Source organism: Lutjanus erythropterus, chromosome 1, assembly GCF_056507025.1.
Source record: "Lutjanus erythropterus isolate fLutEry1 chromosome 1, fLutEry1.hap2, whole genome shotgun sequence".
NCBI lineage: Eukaryota > Metazoa > Chordata > Actinopteri > Lutjaniformes > Lutjanidae > Lutjanus > Lutjanus erythropterus.
In genome coordinates, this window is record NC_139317.1 from 33,730,441 (window position 1) to 33,746,825 (window position 16,385).

At 38.2% G+C, this 16,385-nt stretch overlaps 2 pseudogenes across 1 annotated transcript; both read left to right on the forward strand.

The window, feature by feature from the left end:
* Positions 1–4,916: 4,916 nt before the first annotated feature.
* On the forward strand, positions 4,917–6,692 carry LOC146333172 (UDP-glucuronosyltransferase 2C1 pseudogene; annotated as a pseudogene).
* Positions 6,693–9,748: 3,056 nt separating this feature from the next.
* Positions 9,749–12,228, forward strand: LOC146333173 (UDP-glucuronosyltransferase 2A1 pseudogene; annotated as a pseudogene). The gene is made up of 2 exons (XR_014770684.1): positions 9,749–10,026; positions 10,593–12,228. The product of XR_014770684.1 is annotated as a UDP-glucuronosyltransferase 2A1 pseudogene (transcript).
* The last annotated feature ends 4,157 nt before the right edge of the window (positions 12,229–16,385 follow it).

Here is a 16,385-nt window from a genome sequence, read left to right on the forward strand (position 1 = left end):
ACCAAAAAAGACCAAATATCTCCAGAACCAGCCGATCAATAATTTCCCTTCACGCAGGTGAGGAACGCCAGATCTTCATTTCCCCTTTTTTCCGTTTCTTCTTTCAAAAACCTTTGGTGTTTGATTTTCTGTTTGAGCATGGACCAAACAACTGACACCTGTCCAGAGCTCTCTAATTAACGTTGTTGGCAAGTTGATTTTTCTTTTCACTCTTTACTAAACTGAACCACTAAAACTCTCCTATAGATCCTAATTTGATTTGTTTCAATGAAGAGGGTTTACTCCGGCCAAATTTTGAGACACTGAACTGAACAAACTGAGTTCTTTTTGCTGTTTGTTGCTGAAGACCTGAAAAGTTGTGTTTTTATGTTGAACTGTGAGGAGTTTCAGGGAATATTTATTTTGGACTTGATTGCAGATGACTTTCTCTCTGGTTTAAATGTGGTTTTCATTGTCCCTTCAATTCACTGATTTATACTGAACTGACTTGAAAATGGTTAGCAGGGGTGAAAGTAATGAATGACAACAACTCAAACTACCATGATCTAAACATCTTTTCATAGATGAGGTCTCACTGAACAGAGTTTTTCCTACAATTAGAAATGTAATTACCAACATTCATCTTTTTAGACATGTTTTCTGTCGTCACTGACTTAAACAGCCCGACTCTGACCTCCTCTCTTTGTCAACAGCTGTCACAGGTAAGATATTTTTAATATTATGAAACACAGGGTTATTAAACATTTCTGAAAATAATTACTATTATTGTGGTTGGAATTATTTTCAAACCTTCAAATGCATTCTGTTTGCAGTCAATCATTATTCCTTAATTCAGGTTTATTATGTGTTTTGTTCCATTTGCATTTTTAAATCATGGTTATTTATAATTCTTAAAAATACTAGTTATTGTTTAGTTTATGGCTTTATTGTCCTGATATCATCTGGAAGAATAAAGTAGAATATAATGCCTCTATTACTTGTCATAACCACTTTTGAGGGATCAGAAAATGTGTTAATGTATATATGCTGTTCAAAGAATATCAGCTGATATATTTCATGGAATTATAGAAGACAAAGATTAAATAATGATGTGAAAGCCAGGAATAATTTAAAACTCTTTTAAAAAAAAATAATATTTGCTGCAACTTTACTTACTATCATTTACCTTTTAGACTGTACTGCACAATTGGCTTGAATTTATGTATGTTGCTTGACTTTTGAATTTTACTTGAATTTTACTTGAATAGTTTGAATAGAACATTTTATTTTCAGTGCTTAACCACCACTGATTTCATGTTTGCTTCTAATTCTCTGTGCTATGTCCTAAAGTCCTAAAATGAAAATTCATTCATTATCTACTCACCCCCATGCTGATTGAAGGTCTGGTTAAGTTTTTTTTTTTTTTTTTTGTCCACAGAACACTGTTGGAGTTTCACAGGAAAATGTTGTTGCAGAATCTCCCAAACAGTTGAAGTCAATGGTGACTAGTTTTCAAATGTTAAAAAACAACAAAATAAAAATATAAAATGTCTCCATACTGCTTGTCTAGTATAATCTTCATGATCATGGGCACATACACACTGTCTGAACTGTGTGTGTGTGTGGTGTGATGCACAAACAGCATGTTAGGACATTAGGAATCTTGGACTACACCTGATGAGCAGTATGGATGCCATTTGGTTTTTGTTTTTTGTACAGTGTTTTCCTGTGAAACTCCAGCAATATTTTGTGGACTAACAAAATAAACCCATCCTTCAATCAGCATGAGGGTGAGTACATGACTGAATGACTGAATTGTCATTTTTCAGTGAACTATCCTTTATTGTTGCTGAACATTTGCCCTTGGGGCAGTGGGGGGTCAATTAAAAGTTTCTCTTAGAATACACTAACTTTGTTGTCGATTCTTCATGTTATAGCTAAGAAAAGGCAGTAATTAATAATAAAGTGCTTCAATGACACAAAACCAACAAAATAATATATGAAATTTAATATCAGTGAATATTAATTTATAGGCTCCAGCCCCCCGCGACCTGTCAAGGATAAGCCGTTACAGACAATGAATGAATGAATGAATGAATATTAATTTAATTATTAAATATTTTTATATACATACATTCTGTCTCTATCTGTCATTGTAATAAATGTTACCAGTCATAATTATCAAAGACAACATAACACCAACATAACCGGTGCCTCCTGTGTCCGGCTGGCATCTGACGGGCGCCCGGCCTTTGCTGTGACCTTTTTTTGGAGGGCGTGGCCTGCCGTCCAATTTTGATGTCTTGCCATGAACCCTGAGACGGCTCGGCTGGTGCCTCCTGTGTCCGGGTGGCGTCTGACGGGTGCCCAGCCTTTGCCGCAACTTTTTTGGAGGGCATTAGCCTACTTTGTCTCTCTGCAACCTTTGGGCAATTGAAAAGTCCATCACTCTATATTTTTCAAAATATGAAAAATATAATTATCATCTTTATCTTCACAAGTTTTCTTTTAAATGCACCAAAATGGACACAGACATTCTCTAGATGGTAAATATCAAATGTTTCAAATTGCGTTAAAATCAGTCAAACAGTGAGGCTGCAGCAATACACAATACACTCAAGCAAAACAGGTTGATGCGTGATTTTTCCAGAATTGTTACCCTAACAGTGAAATTTCTGTGATTTCTTTAAAGTTTTGTGGCATCTTACTTTCTGATTTTCTGCTTTTCTGCTTTTGAGCTACTTCTGGGCTCAGCAGCCAGTGGGCGGGGTCAGAGAAGGTATCAGGAAAGTATCTGCACCTGGTTCAGTTAGGCCTCAACCTCTTTTAGTGGATTTCATGTGAAATCTCAGTCGTGTAATGACGCCTCCTGCATAAGAAGTATGTAGTCTACACAAGAAATACTAAATGCTATTTCTGCAACACCTTCTGTCCACAGTTCTACAGCTGGGCAATAACAAGTTGTGCTTGTCAGTAATGTAATCATAAATGACTGTCATCCGTGAAAGCTAATCACAGGAGAGACTGAAGACAACAAGGATTAAAATCCAAATGCTGTAATGCTGCTGGCTCAGGGTCACTGACAGTTTGGGCTAAGCTCTCAAATTAGCAGTCAGTTCAAAGACTCCACTGGAACAAAGCCAAGACAGACTGAAATTAGCACACAATTTAAATTCCATTTCATGTGTCGCCTGTTTTTAATTATTGCCAAGTAACAAAATTACAGTGAGCAGACATTATCTCCATCTTGTTATTTGTGTTAGGCTCATCTAATGAGGTCAGGACTGTGGGTAAATAAACATAAATGATAATCAATGAATTAGTAAAACACTGTAGCCAAATGGTCATGGGAACTTTTTAAAGTGTACATGTTGATTTCATTAGTTTATACAGAGTCTCTCAAAGTATTGAAACACATTCTGTTGCTTCTCAGTCCTAATGTATTGATCCTGTCAATGAGTAACTTGCTTATCGCTGCTGAATGTGCACACATTATTTCCTGTTACTGTCTGTCGTCATCCAGAGCTCCACTCAGTCCTGAGCTGCTCCTCCCTTCAGGATTACAGTCTGGGCTTGTTGTTTGAGGTAAACTGGCGCTGTACAAAGCAGTCCTCCAACACCGTGGCTTTTCTTGTGTGGAATAAAGATACGGACAACAGTAAGTACAAACGCTAAGTGTTATGCATGTTGACAGCAGCGCTTGTACAGACCTGCTATAGTGTAACGGAATTCAGATGCTGACTTTGCTGCTTAGTCAAGCGAAAACTTAGGCTTCTTCCTGTTGTATTTCACCAGTGTGTATGTGAAGAAGCAGTCAGACCCAGTGCAATTCAGTGCAGTTTATATAAACAAATTCTATGTAAAAAAAAAAAAAAAAAAAAAAAAAAAAAAAAAATTAATAAATAAGTGGCTTTTACTAGACCAATAAATGAAACTGAAACTCGCTGACACAGAGCTTTTTTGATAGGTTGCAACGGAAAAGATGGAGCTTTACGTCCCATTTGCTTTCATTCAGGGAGAGGAAGTGGAGAGGGTGGACTCATACAGGCACGCTGGGGTCCAAATCAATAAAGAAAACTGGTCTGCACACAATAGCCTATAATATCTATTGTTTTATTATTGTTGTTGTTGTTATTATTACTAATGTTATTTTTATTATTATTGTGATTATAACTATGATTCTTCTTCTTCTGCTGCTTCTTCTTCTTATTATTATTATTATTATTATTGTCAGTAGTAGTAGTATTGTTATTAGTATTATTATTTTTAGTTGTACTTTTCATTTCATTGTACATTGTGCTATACTACTATATCTTATTCAGAGCTAAATGGCTGTAGTGTTTATTATACTATACTATATAACATTTCACCTCATTTAATGCTTTATAGCGAATACTATATTATACTATACTATATCATGTTAAATCAATATCTATGCTTATATAACATATGTATACTATAATGCAGTGGTTCCCAACCTTTTTTTTTCCTTTGCCAAGGACACATATATAGCATTACCTTTTGGCTGGGCCCTCCCTTTGTAAGGTGTCTTTAATAACCTATTGATAACACTATGGCAAATGTTATGAACAAACAGACAAAAAACCTTATGAATAGCTTCTTTACTTTTATTAATGCATTTTAGAATAATACACATAATAATACTACTAGTAGTATTTTTTTCTGGTTCTGTGTCTTTTATAGCTATTTTATTTAAGAGGGGACAATGCATATAAATTAACAGGAGCACTTTAGTCCATTGTGTAAATTCAGGCCAAGTTTTAGCTGCAGTCCCTGGCGGGTTGATGGCATATAAAAACATTAAAGGAAAACACAGAAAAGCACATAAGCTTCTCTATTTATCTGTATATATTCTGTCCTTGTGCTGCTGTAAAACCTGACTTTATTTCATGAGAAATAACAGTTGTCCTATTAAGAGACTTCTATATTTCATTCAGTATACACAGCTTGCAACTTCATTTTAACATTTTGTTGTCAAAGGTCATTTTGAAATGAATTATGACAGCACAATTCCACTGTAATATGATTTTTTTTAGACCTTGGTGAATTGATTGTCCCTTGTTTTCATTTCAGATGAGGCTGATCTGCTGCGGTGCTTTGCTGCTGCTGCTTGTGCTCGTCCCCAGAGCCTGTCAAGGTGGCAACATCCTGGTCCTTCCTACTGAAGGCAGCCACTGGATAAACATGGACATCCTACTAAAAGCTCTGCACTCGAGAGGACACAGTTTAACTATTGTGCGTTCCAACAAAAGCTGGTACATCAAGGAGAAATCCTCTTATTACACTGCCATTACAGTACAAGTGGAGAGGAGCTTGGATCAGAAGTTCATTTCAGAGCTCATATCTAAGGCCATTGAATTTGAGAGGGGGGCTCTTCCCTTGACCAGTTTCCTCCACATGACTTTAGGGATGTTTGGCACGTTTGTCGAGGCTCACAGAGCCATTGGTGAATTTGTGACAGCAATACTAAGTGACCAAGAGTTGATGAGAAACTTGAAAGATAGCAAGTTTGACATGGTGCTCACTGACCCCTGCTGGGGTGGTGGAGTCATTTTGGCCAAATATCTGAACCTTCCTTTGGTTTACAATGTTCGCTGGCTGCTGGCTGTAGAGGCTCATCTTGCTATTGCTCCTTCTCCTATATCTCACATTCCTATAACAGGATCTGTCTACACTGACAAGATGACCTTCCTTCAGAGAGTTAAAAACATGCTCTTGCATCTACTGTCTCAAACACAAAATCATCTGATGGTGAAGCAAGTATACCAGGAAATATGTGACAAATATCTTGGGCCTGGTATTGACTATAACCAGATAATGCTTGATGCAGACATTTGGCTCATGAGAGCAGACTTTGTGTTTGAGTTCCCTCGTCCCACCATGCCTAATGTGGTCTACATGGGAGGGTTCCAGTGTAAACCTGCCAAACCTTTACCCGAACATCTGGAGGAGTTTGTGCAGAGTTCTGGAGAGCATGGAGTCATCATCATGTCTCTGGGGACTTTTGTGAGTGAACTTCCTGCTGATCTAGCAAACACAATCGCTGCAGCTTTTGCTGAATTACCTCAGAAAGTCATCTGGCGATATAAAGGTGTCAAACCAGCCACCCTGGGCAACAACACTTTAATTGTTGACTGGATGCCACAGAATGATCTTTTAGGACATCCCAAGATAAAACTCTTTATTGCTCATGGAGGAACAAATGGAGTACAAGAAGCAATGTACCATGGAGTCCCAGTCGTGGGTCTACCCTTGTTTTTTGACCAATATGACAACCTGCTGCGTCTAGAAGCCAGAGGAGGAGCTAAGGTTCTATCAATTGGTACAGTGGACAAAGACGAAAACTTTCTGAAGGCCATACAGGAAGTCCTAAATGAGCCGTCTTACAGGATGAACATGCAGAGACTGTCCAGGCTGCACAGAGATCAGCCAATGAAGCCGCTGGACAGCGCCCTTTTCTGGATAGAGTTTGTCATGAGACACAAAGGTGCAGCTCACCTGAAAGCAGTGTCCTTGAGAATGCCCTGGTATTCCTACCACTCTGTGGATGTGTTTTTGTTCCTGGCTGGAGCTGTGCTGCTTGTGCTTTTAACCTTTTTCATTTTCATCCGGTGTTTGTGCACTAAAATGTGTAAACAGAAAGCCAAACGTGACTAATCATTGCAGGGATATACATTTTGTACACTAAATTATACAAAGACACATTTTGATAATCTTGAGATTAATATTTTTTATGCGGTATTTTGACATTTTGGTTCTCAGCAATGGCATTATTTTACAGGATGTTAGAGTAATTTGTTGTTTGTTGTTGTAATTTGTATGAAATGAGTGGATGTTCCAACCTTTTCCACACTGAACAAATAAAATACTAAGAATGAAAGTGATGGAGTTATTCATTATTGTCCCAGTGGGGATATTTATGCTGTGATAAGGCTGGCTCCATGCCCTTGTTCAAGGGCAATGGCATGAATGCTCATAATACCCAATGTCTTCAGGTTTTATGAGATGGCAGGGGCTTATGGGGATAATTACAGACCACAGTTGGGCTTTAAAACCAACCTGTTGTAGAACAAATGAAAAAAAAACAATTTTTTTAGTCATTGAGAGAAATATGACAAACTGACTGTTTGTCTCATTTTCTGACTCATTCATTGCTCAATTTTTATTCTGTGTGTAGTAAGCCATTTTCAATTACATATTTGTGTTTGTTTGTATTTTCACCTCCAACCACCAGGTGGTGCAAGTGTACATAAAGGGATAGTTCAGATTTTTTGAAGTGTATGAGGCACTTGAAATCAATAGTTAGTGCTAAGCAATGTGCTGCTATGGACAGAGTCAAATTGACTGAAATATTTACATCCTGCAAGATCATCTATAGTCTATAGACCGTGTTAATATAGAGCTGAAGAAATAAAGTATGTGCTGCTGATTGCTGTTACATGATCCTTTGCTGTTTGTATGTCTGCCCTGTGAAGCACTTGGTAACTGCTTGTTTTGATAAGTGCTATAAAATAACCTTTATTATTATTGTTAACCACATTATAAACAGATTAAACCTTCACTGCACAACATAATACATACAATTTTCTATTACATGTGGTGTTTGTTGTCAAAGCTAACAGCCAATCGGAGCCAGCCAGCTCATCAATCAGGTGACAGGCAGGTGCTGCAGTTGCTCTCCACTGACTGTATACGACTGCAAGTGCCTAAAACTGCAGCCACCTTGATCTGGATCAAGTCAGGCACAAATCTAACCAGCATGCATTCTGTGGCAGTGTATCGACTCTGCGCAGGCCTGGCACATCTTGAATGAGCCTATTGTGTGATTACGGTGACTACAAATTAACCCTTTAAAACACAGAGTCATCCCAGTACCCAGGGTTTTAACTGATTTGGGGTACACTGCATTTTCCTACTCTGCACCATGGGCTGGGAATAATCTGCAGAAAGATCTTAGATTGGAAACATTCATATCCATTGATACATTTAAGGGCATCATAAAGAATGTGGTTATGGAGACGTGCTTGTTTTTCTTGAGAGGCCCACTATGTTTTAATAGTTGTTCTTGTTGTTTTATTGTGGATTTTTTGGTTAATTTGTTACATTTTAATATGCTGTGACTGGCTGCTACCTTGACTGGGTCTGTCTTGTAAAAGAGATTCTGAATCTCAATGGGACTTCCTGGTTAAATAAAGGTAAAATAAAATAAAATAAAATAAAATAAAATAAAATAATGTAAAACCAAAGTTCAAAATGTCCAAATTATCCCTTTAAGGAGCTCATTGCAAGTAGCTTCAGCTGTTGCTGCTTTGAGTTGTGCAAGAAGAAACCAGTTCAAGAATCCAAGTTGAGCCACAGCCACATTTTGGTGGTTTGTACTTTTTGTGGAAGATTTGAAAATGGAAATGTTTGACAATACTGAAACAGCAAATGGTGAGCTGTAAAGACCTGAACTGTTTACCTACAATCTCTACAAATGATCTTTTAAAAGTAGATAAATCTGTTATACCTGTTTTCATAGTGGCAAGTTTCACTTCCTTTAACATGACTCATTTGAGTACATATGAGATGTTTGCTGAGAGGTGGAGTCTCCTCCTCAAGCCTGTGTACAAACCTGTGGGTACTATGATTATTTTGCCTTGATCAGTGCCCGCCTTTCATCACACATTCAAAGTTCAAGAAGGCATAAAGTAACAGTCAGTGTTTCGACTGTAGACTGAAGATCACCTGAGTGAGTTCTATTCATTTTTAGTAGTTTAACAGCTTGTTAATATTGTCTGTAGTTTTAGATTACTCCAATTCTAATATAATGTTTTATGTGACCATGATAAACGCTTTTCTGATGCTAACTTTGTCTCATTGCAATATAGTGACCTTCCCTCAAAGAGGCAACAATTTAATGTGATTAAAGTTCAGTAGATTTGTTATTAGGGGTGAGGCAAATGTTGCAAAAAGAAAAAAAAATGAGGAAGTGTTTTTTCAGTCCTGCACACTCCTGCCTCAACAATACAAAGCAGAAGTTTGGCAAGTTTGCTATTTAACAATTCGTTTCCTGTCAGTATGTCACATGTTAGTGAGCTTGTTGTATTTGTAAATGTTTTGATATATGGAGCAAAACCACAGTCATACTTAAAACAGATGTAAATATCTTTGACATGTTTTGCAGTTTATGAAACTCGCAAGTCAGGAGCACACGTTTGAAAATTACATGGAAACTGTTGTAGAACTAAGAAATGTGTTCTTTTTTCATATTTCTGCTGTGACAGGTTGACATATAACGCATGCAGTATATTTATGTGATTTACAGTGCTCAGTGGTAACAACACTCACTGCTCCACTGACTGCTTAGTGAAATGTTTGCATCAATATTTTTGCACAAATGTCAAACTTAATGTCTCCTGGCAAGCAAAGATAAACTGTTAATCAGTTAGTCTAGGCTACCGTCCAAATTACGCTGTATGTGGTGCAAATGAAAAAAAGGTTAAGGGACATGAATTTTGCAGCACAACTAAACAGAAACTCATTTCTGTCTGCTTAAGTGCTCTACACTTAAAACACACAATAATACATGAATAAACAGGCGGGCATAAGGAATGAGAGAATGTATCTTAAAAACAATAGATGATTGAAAACCATAAAACACCAAGGATAAAATGTAAAAAATAAATGACAGTGAATTAAAACTTCAAAAATTGAAGCTCTCAGGTTGAATACACACGTTGCTGCTGTGTTTGTAAAGAATGTGGTGCACATGACTGCGTGAAAGGTAAAAATATAATAAGTAGACCATAATATATAACCAATTAACAGCAACTATTTCCTGTTAGCAGTGCAAGTCTGGCTCGCTGCACTGTGAAGCCTAACGCTCCCAGAGACAAGAATCTCTTGCCACAACAGTCTTGAGGGTGGGACAAGTGAAAGCAGGAAGTGTTTGACAGTCACACTGGTTTAACAAACTTTTCATTGGTCTGCTTTGTCTATCTGGCAAGAGAGCCTGTGGAAATGAGTGTCAGGAAGGTCTTCTCTGTAAGCTTCACATTTTGTTTTCAATTTATGACAAAGAATAAGTGATCTTTGTTGAGAGAGTTGCATTGTGAGCAGCTGGTGAGTACTAAAAGGGGAACGTCCGTCTCTAGCTTTTTCCAGCTAATGTTTACCAAGTGGATTGGAGATTTTATTTAATGAAGTCCATTGTTTAAGGATTAGATGTTTGTTCAATAGGAAAATAGGTGCATGGGATTTACTCAGGGATTATGTGTTTCCTTAGATGGATTATGTATTTTCTTAGATGGACGTTCTTCAATATTCCTTTTATGTAGTATGAACACAGTTGTGGTTGTAAAAACACTTGAGCTCAGGGAGAATCAGGCTCCCCGTAAAACGCCTGCACAGCCCTTGGCACTGAGCTGCACTCTAATTTCCTGAGAAAGGGTCCATGTGCTACGTCCACGTGAGGGATTTTTTTTTTCCCCACACAGAGACAACTGAAAGACACATCATTGTATCTCTGTTCTGGACATTCTGATATCATCCTGCACTGTGCATACGTTTGCTAAAATACTAACAGCTTTTCTGTTCTACTTGTGTTTCAGATTGCAACATTTGAAAAGATTTAAGGATGTTTTTGTCTGCCGTCATCTCTCTCTTGGCTGTTATTATTCCAGCAGCCCACGGGGGGAGTGTTCTGGTATTTCCACATGACGGCAGCCACTGGGTGAACATGAGGGTGCTTGTCGAGGAGCTGCACTCAAAGGGACACGCTGTAACTGTCATTCGGGCTGCAGACAGCTGGTACATCAGTGAAACATCTCAGCATTACAAAACATTCACAGTGAATGTTGCCGGTGGTGCAGATGAGGATTTTTTCCGTCTCTTTGTCTCTGAAGTTATTCGAATCAAACGAAGCAAGGGCTCTGTGTGGGCCCGTTTCGCTTTAGACATGGAGTTGAAAAACAAGTTCTTTGAATTACACAGGAAAGTGTGTGAAGTGGTGACATATATATTTGAGAATAAAGAATTAATGAAGTTCCTCCGAGATGCCAAGTATGACATGGTTCTGACAGACCCTGCTAACGGAGGAGGAGTACTATTGGCTCACTACCTTGGACTGCCATTAGTGTTCAACGCTCGATGGACTGTTCATGGCGAAGCTCATTTTGCTGTTGCACCCTCTCCGCTGTCCTACGTCCCACTCCCACCTTCAGAATTAACGGATAAAATGAGTTTCTTTGAGAGGATCCAAAACATGATTTTTTACACCATGCGAATGCATCTGTACAAGCAGGTGGTTGGGCCACATTATTCTGCACTGTCCAGCCGCTACTTTGGCCCAGATGTTGACTACTTCTCCCTGTTTCAAGCTGCTGACCTGTGGCTCATGAGAGTGGACTTTGTGTTTGAGTTTCCTCGCCCCACCATGCCTAATGTGGTCTACATGGGAGGGTTCCAGTGTAAACCTGCAAAACCTCTTCCTCAACACTTGGAGGACTTTGTGCAAAGTTCTGGAGAGCATGGAGTCATCATCATGTCTCTGGGGACTCTGATTGGAGAGCTTCCCCATGACCTAGCAGATGAAATCGCTGCAGCTTTTGCTAAGTTACCTCAGAAGGTCATCTGGCGATATAAAGGTGACAGACCAGCAACTCTGGGCAGCAACACTTTGCTGGTCGACTGGATGCCACAGAATGATCTTTTAGGAAATCAGAATATTAAACTATTTGTAAGTCATGGAGGGACAAATGGAATATATGAGGCTATATATCACGGAGTCCCAATTGTAGGAATACCCTTTGTGTTCGATCAAGCCGACAACCTCTCCAGACTGAGGGCAAAGGGCGTTGCAAAGGTTATGGACATTTCTGACTTGGATAGGAATGTTTTTCAGGAAGCCGTACAGGAAGTCCTGAATGAGCCGTCCTACAGAATGAACATGCAGAGACTGTCCAGGCTGCACAGAGATCAGCCAATGAAACCGCTGGACAGCGCCCTCTTCTGGATAGAGTTTGTCATGAGACACAAAGGTGCAGCTCACCTGAGGACAGAGTCCTACAGACTGCCCTGGTATTCCTACCACTCTGTGGATGTCATTTTATTTTTACTAACAATTGCACTGCTTATTTTATTATTTTTTGCTGGGTTAGTATGGTCATGCATTCGATTGTGTTTGAAAAGAAAAGTGAAATCTGATTAGCAGATGAATTGATCATTGTGAAAATGATCAATATATTGTCATATTATATATTGGTTTATTACATATTGTTATCATGGTCATTGTTATTACAGTTAATTTGGCTGTAATCAGTTGAACATTATTGCATATTTAAATTCTGAACTGTGCTTTAAGTTGACACAACTTATTACAGTTTTTCTAGAAAAACGTCTATACTATACATTTTGTTGTATACTATGGGTGAAAGGGTCAACTGTAACACTCAATTACTCTAATCAGAGACAACCTAGAGCGATGACACTTAGTCTGTCTCTCAGGAACAGGATCATTTCACCTTGTTTTTTAACACACACACACACACACGCACACACACACACACACACACGCACACACACACACACACACACACACACACACACAAACACACAAATTGAGGTGTGAAAGTGACTATTTGGATGTACAGTATTTTTCTCCCATGTAAAGTTTAGATGACTGCAAATTTAAACTTACACTAATTTTATCTCAAGGTTATTTGTTAAAAATCAACACGGAAGAACTATGCTAATATAGGTGCTGCCAGCAAGCATGATTTTTTTCATGGCCGCAAGATCTGAGACAGTTGTAACAGTGTTGCAATTTCCCCAAGCCTCATGACCCATTGTAAGCTCCTTGTTTGTCTGTGTTGACATACTTATCATTTAGAAAACTAAATTTAAATGTACAATTACTTTCCACTCAATTCAAATAACTAAAATCCAACTGCCAAGAGTATAGTTAGTCTAGTTTTCTGCAAAAATATAACTATTGCTTTGAATGCATACCATGCCTGATATCAACAACAACAAAAAAGTAAATAACATAATTGGAGTACAGCAGTACTGTAATTAATCTGAGATGTGCTTTTATTTGTTTGTTGCAATGAATATATTTTAAAAAATAAAGTAAAATTATAAGTTCTAAATGAGGAGTTGTTGATACCTTTACCAATCAGTAGGTGATGTTGTTCAGCCATTTACAGTTTTAGGCCACATAAAAAACTAGTTGGTCATACTATCAAGACATGTTGCAGTAATTTTTGTGGGAGACTGAATTGTGAAATTTCAATAAAAAATAGCAATTTAAAATGATCTGTTATCAGTCTTAATCTTTTATGTGACTAAACACAGGAAAATAATCCTGCATTTATTTTGTTTCTATGTCATTTAGTTTTGTCACTGACATTTGCAGAAGAGTTACACAGTGTCAGTGTTGGAGAGTATCTAAGAACATTTACATACAGCTCTGAGGTACTTACTTAAGTATTTCCATTTTCTGCTATTCTGTACTCATACTCCACTATGTTTCAGGGGGAAATATTGTACTTTTCACTCAGCTGCATGTATTTACTAACTTTATTAGCAGTACTTTTTTTTATTAGTTAAGATAAGATAGTAAAAAGACCTCATTGATCCAGGCGGGGACTCATAAGCTACCTATAGCCATATAAAATCATTAAAATTGGCCCCAGAGCCGCAACATGACTACTTTTACTTTAAGTATATTTATCTGATAATATTTCCGTGCTTTTACCCCTGTAAAATTTGTGAATGCAGGACTTTTATTTGTAATGAAGTAGTTTTTGCAATGTGCTATTATTACTTTTGCATTAGTAAAAGATCTGAATACTTCTTACACTCCTTGCCACCTCGGGGGAGTAACATCATGTCCCTATATTGTCTGGACAGAGAGACAGACAGACAGACAGAGGCTGCTGCAGAAAACGTGCACGCGCACGTGAACACGTGTTCACGCGCGACGCGGTTATCTTCTCTGAGCTACAAGATTATGAACGCCGCTGCACGCGGGCGCTCATCAAACGCGATAAAATAGTTTTACTTCATTCTCACTTCTGTCACAGAGCAGCTCTGGATGTGTCTGTGTCTGAGCAGGACGCGGACAGACAGACTGCAGCACAGCTAACATGAGACAGACAGAACGTTACTGTGAATGAATGGTATCAAAGAAGAGGAAACACAAGTTTACCTGATTACTGTTCACCATGTTCACTCTCTATATATTGTTTTCTGTATATTTCTGTTTCATCTTCCCATCAAAGTTGTAAACAGACACCCGATTTGACGCGAGCGAGAGGCGGGGCCCTTGCGTACCCCGCGGGTCCAACGCAACGTTCATAGTTTTCCGTAATGGGCTGACTGGCTGGCTCCATATATTACCTGCAGCACCTTAATGCATCAAAAGTGCGATAAATAACAATTGCACGTCCAAAAAAGTGTGTGCTGCAGTCCAAACATTGATTTGGAGCCGCGACCCCTCCTCTCTATACGTGTGGAGACTAAAGCAGAACACTGCAGAAGCACAAGCGACCACAAGTCGTAAAGTATTTTGCTGTTTATAACTGTCATTTGTCTTTCAGTGTTTCAATTTGTCTTTGAACGTTGCATTTTCTTTAAAAGCTCCGAAAGGGCACACTGTTTGAATTCACGGACTGCCTGGCTTCCCTCTGCCAGACTCCATTAACATATTTCTCAATTTAACCGTTATAAACATCTGCTCCTTCTAAAAGATTATTAACGAGTTCTTACGACTTATAAGTAGACACTTACTCATTCGGCGACCATTCGGCATCAATACGAACTCTATTTAACGTGAAATGGGCAAACAATATCACAAGTTACAGACCATATACCTGGAGGACACATCAGCTGTGGAGTTGCTGTCAGAGAAGCCAGTATTTCAATTTAGCATGATTTTTTTTATGAAGGCATTTCGTGGTTATTTTGTTTTACTGAGTTACTATAGTAAATATATTACAGATCCCCCCCTCAGTAATTATAATCTAGTATACCCTATGCATTATTCTGGAATGGGTCATTCCACATAATTATAACTTTTAGTTTTTGATGTGAGTACTTTTGTACCAAAGCAGTAGGACTTTTACATTCAGTAGAGTATTTTTAAACTGTAGTATTGCTACTTTCACTTAAGTAAAAGATCTCAGTGTTTCCCCACTATTGAACACCATGCCCTACTTTTACTCCCCTTTGTACTTTATCACCTGTGCCTTTTAAAGCATGGAGCTTTGGAACGATAGTCCTATTCAGGTTGGAACCTGGTAGAACCAGCATTCTGCTCTCTATCTGTCAAACAATTAAAAATGTTGAAAAGTAGTGAAAAACAATACATGGGATACCAAAAAAGTTAGGTTAGGTTAGCTTTTGCCAATATAAATCAATGATATTGGGGCTTGAAAATCTGCTTCATTCCAAAAGTTCATATTTAACTATTTGTTGGTCCAGTGGTTTAGATTCTTTAACATGTTGTCCTGGCTGCTTAATATTAAGCTCTTACTATACAGAACATGTTAAAAGGGCTGGCATATGGACAAAAACTTAGTTAACCAAGTTACTGTATATATCATCATACAACCCCTATTCCAAAAAAGTTGGGATGTTGTGTAAAAATAAAAACAGAATGCAATGATTTGTAAAAACTTTTTGGCCCATATTTGACTAAATACAGGACAAAAACAGGGTATTTAATGTTCAAATTAATTTTATTGTTTTTTGTAAATGTGCACTTTTTCTGAATTTGATGCCTTCAACATGTTCCAAAGAAGTTGGTACAAGGGCATGTTTAGGAATTGGGGACACTAGTTGTTGAAGTTTTGAAAAATAAATTCTTTCCCATTCTTGTTTGATGAATGTCTTCGTAATGTGGGGGAGGTGGGCGACAGGTCTGGACTGCACAGCCTTCACAGAGACAGTTAGCCATGATGCCATGGACACTACACACTCCTGTGCCATCAGATGCAAGTTAGTGCTGGTAACAGTCTGGATGGTCCTTTTCCTCTGTAGCCCATATGTCAAAACATCCATTATTTCCAAAAACAGTTTGTAATGTGGACTCGTCAGGCCACAGCACACTTTTCCATTTTGCATCAATCCGTCTCAGATGAGCTCGGGCCCAGAGAAGTTGACAGGGTTTCTGGATGATGTTGATGTATGGCTTTTGCTTTGCATCGGTTGAGACTTAACTTGCATTTGTAGATGCAGTGAAAAAAAACATTTACCAACAATGGTTTTTCAGAAGCCCATGTAGTTGGATGCAGTGCTATCTGACAGTTCAAACGTCCTGGACATTCAGTGTTGGTTTTTGGCCTTGCCCCTTACATACACAGATTTCTCTGGATTCTCTAAATATTTTAATGATATTATGG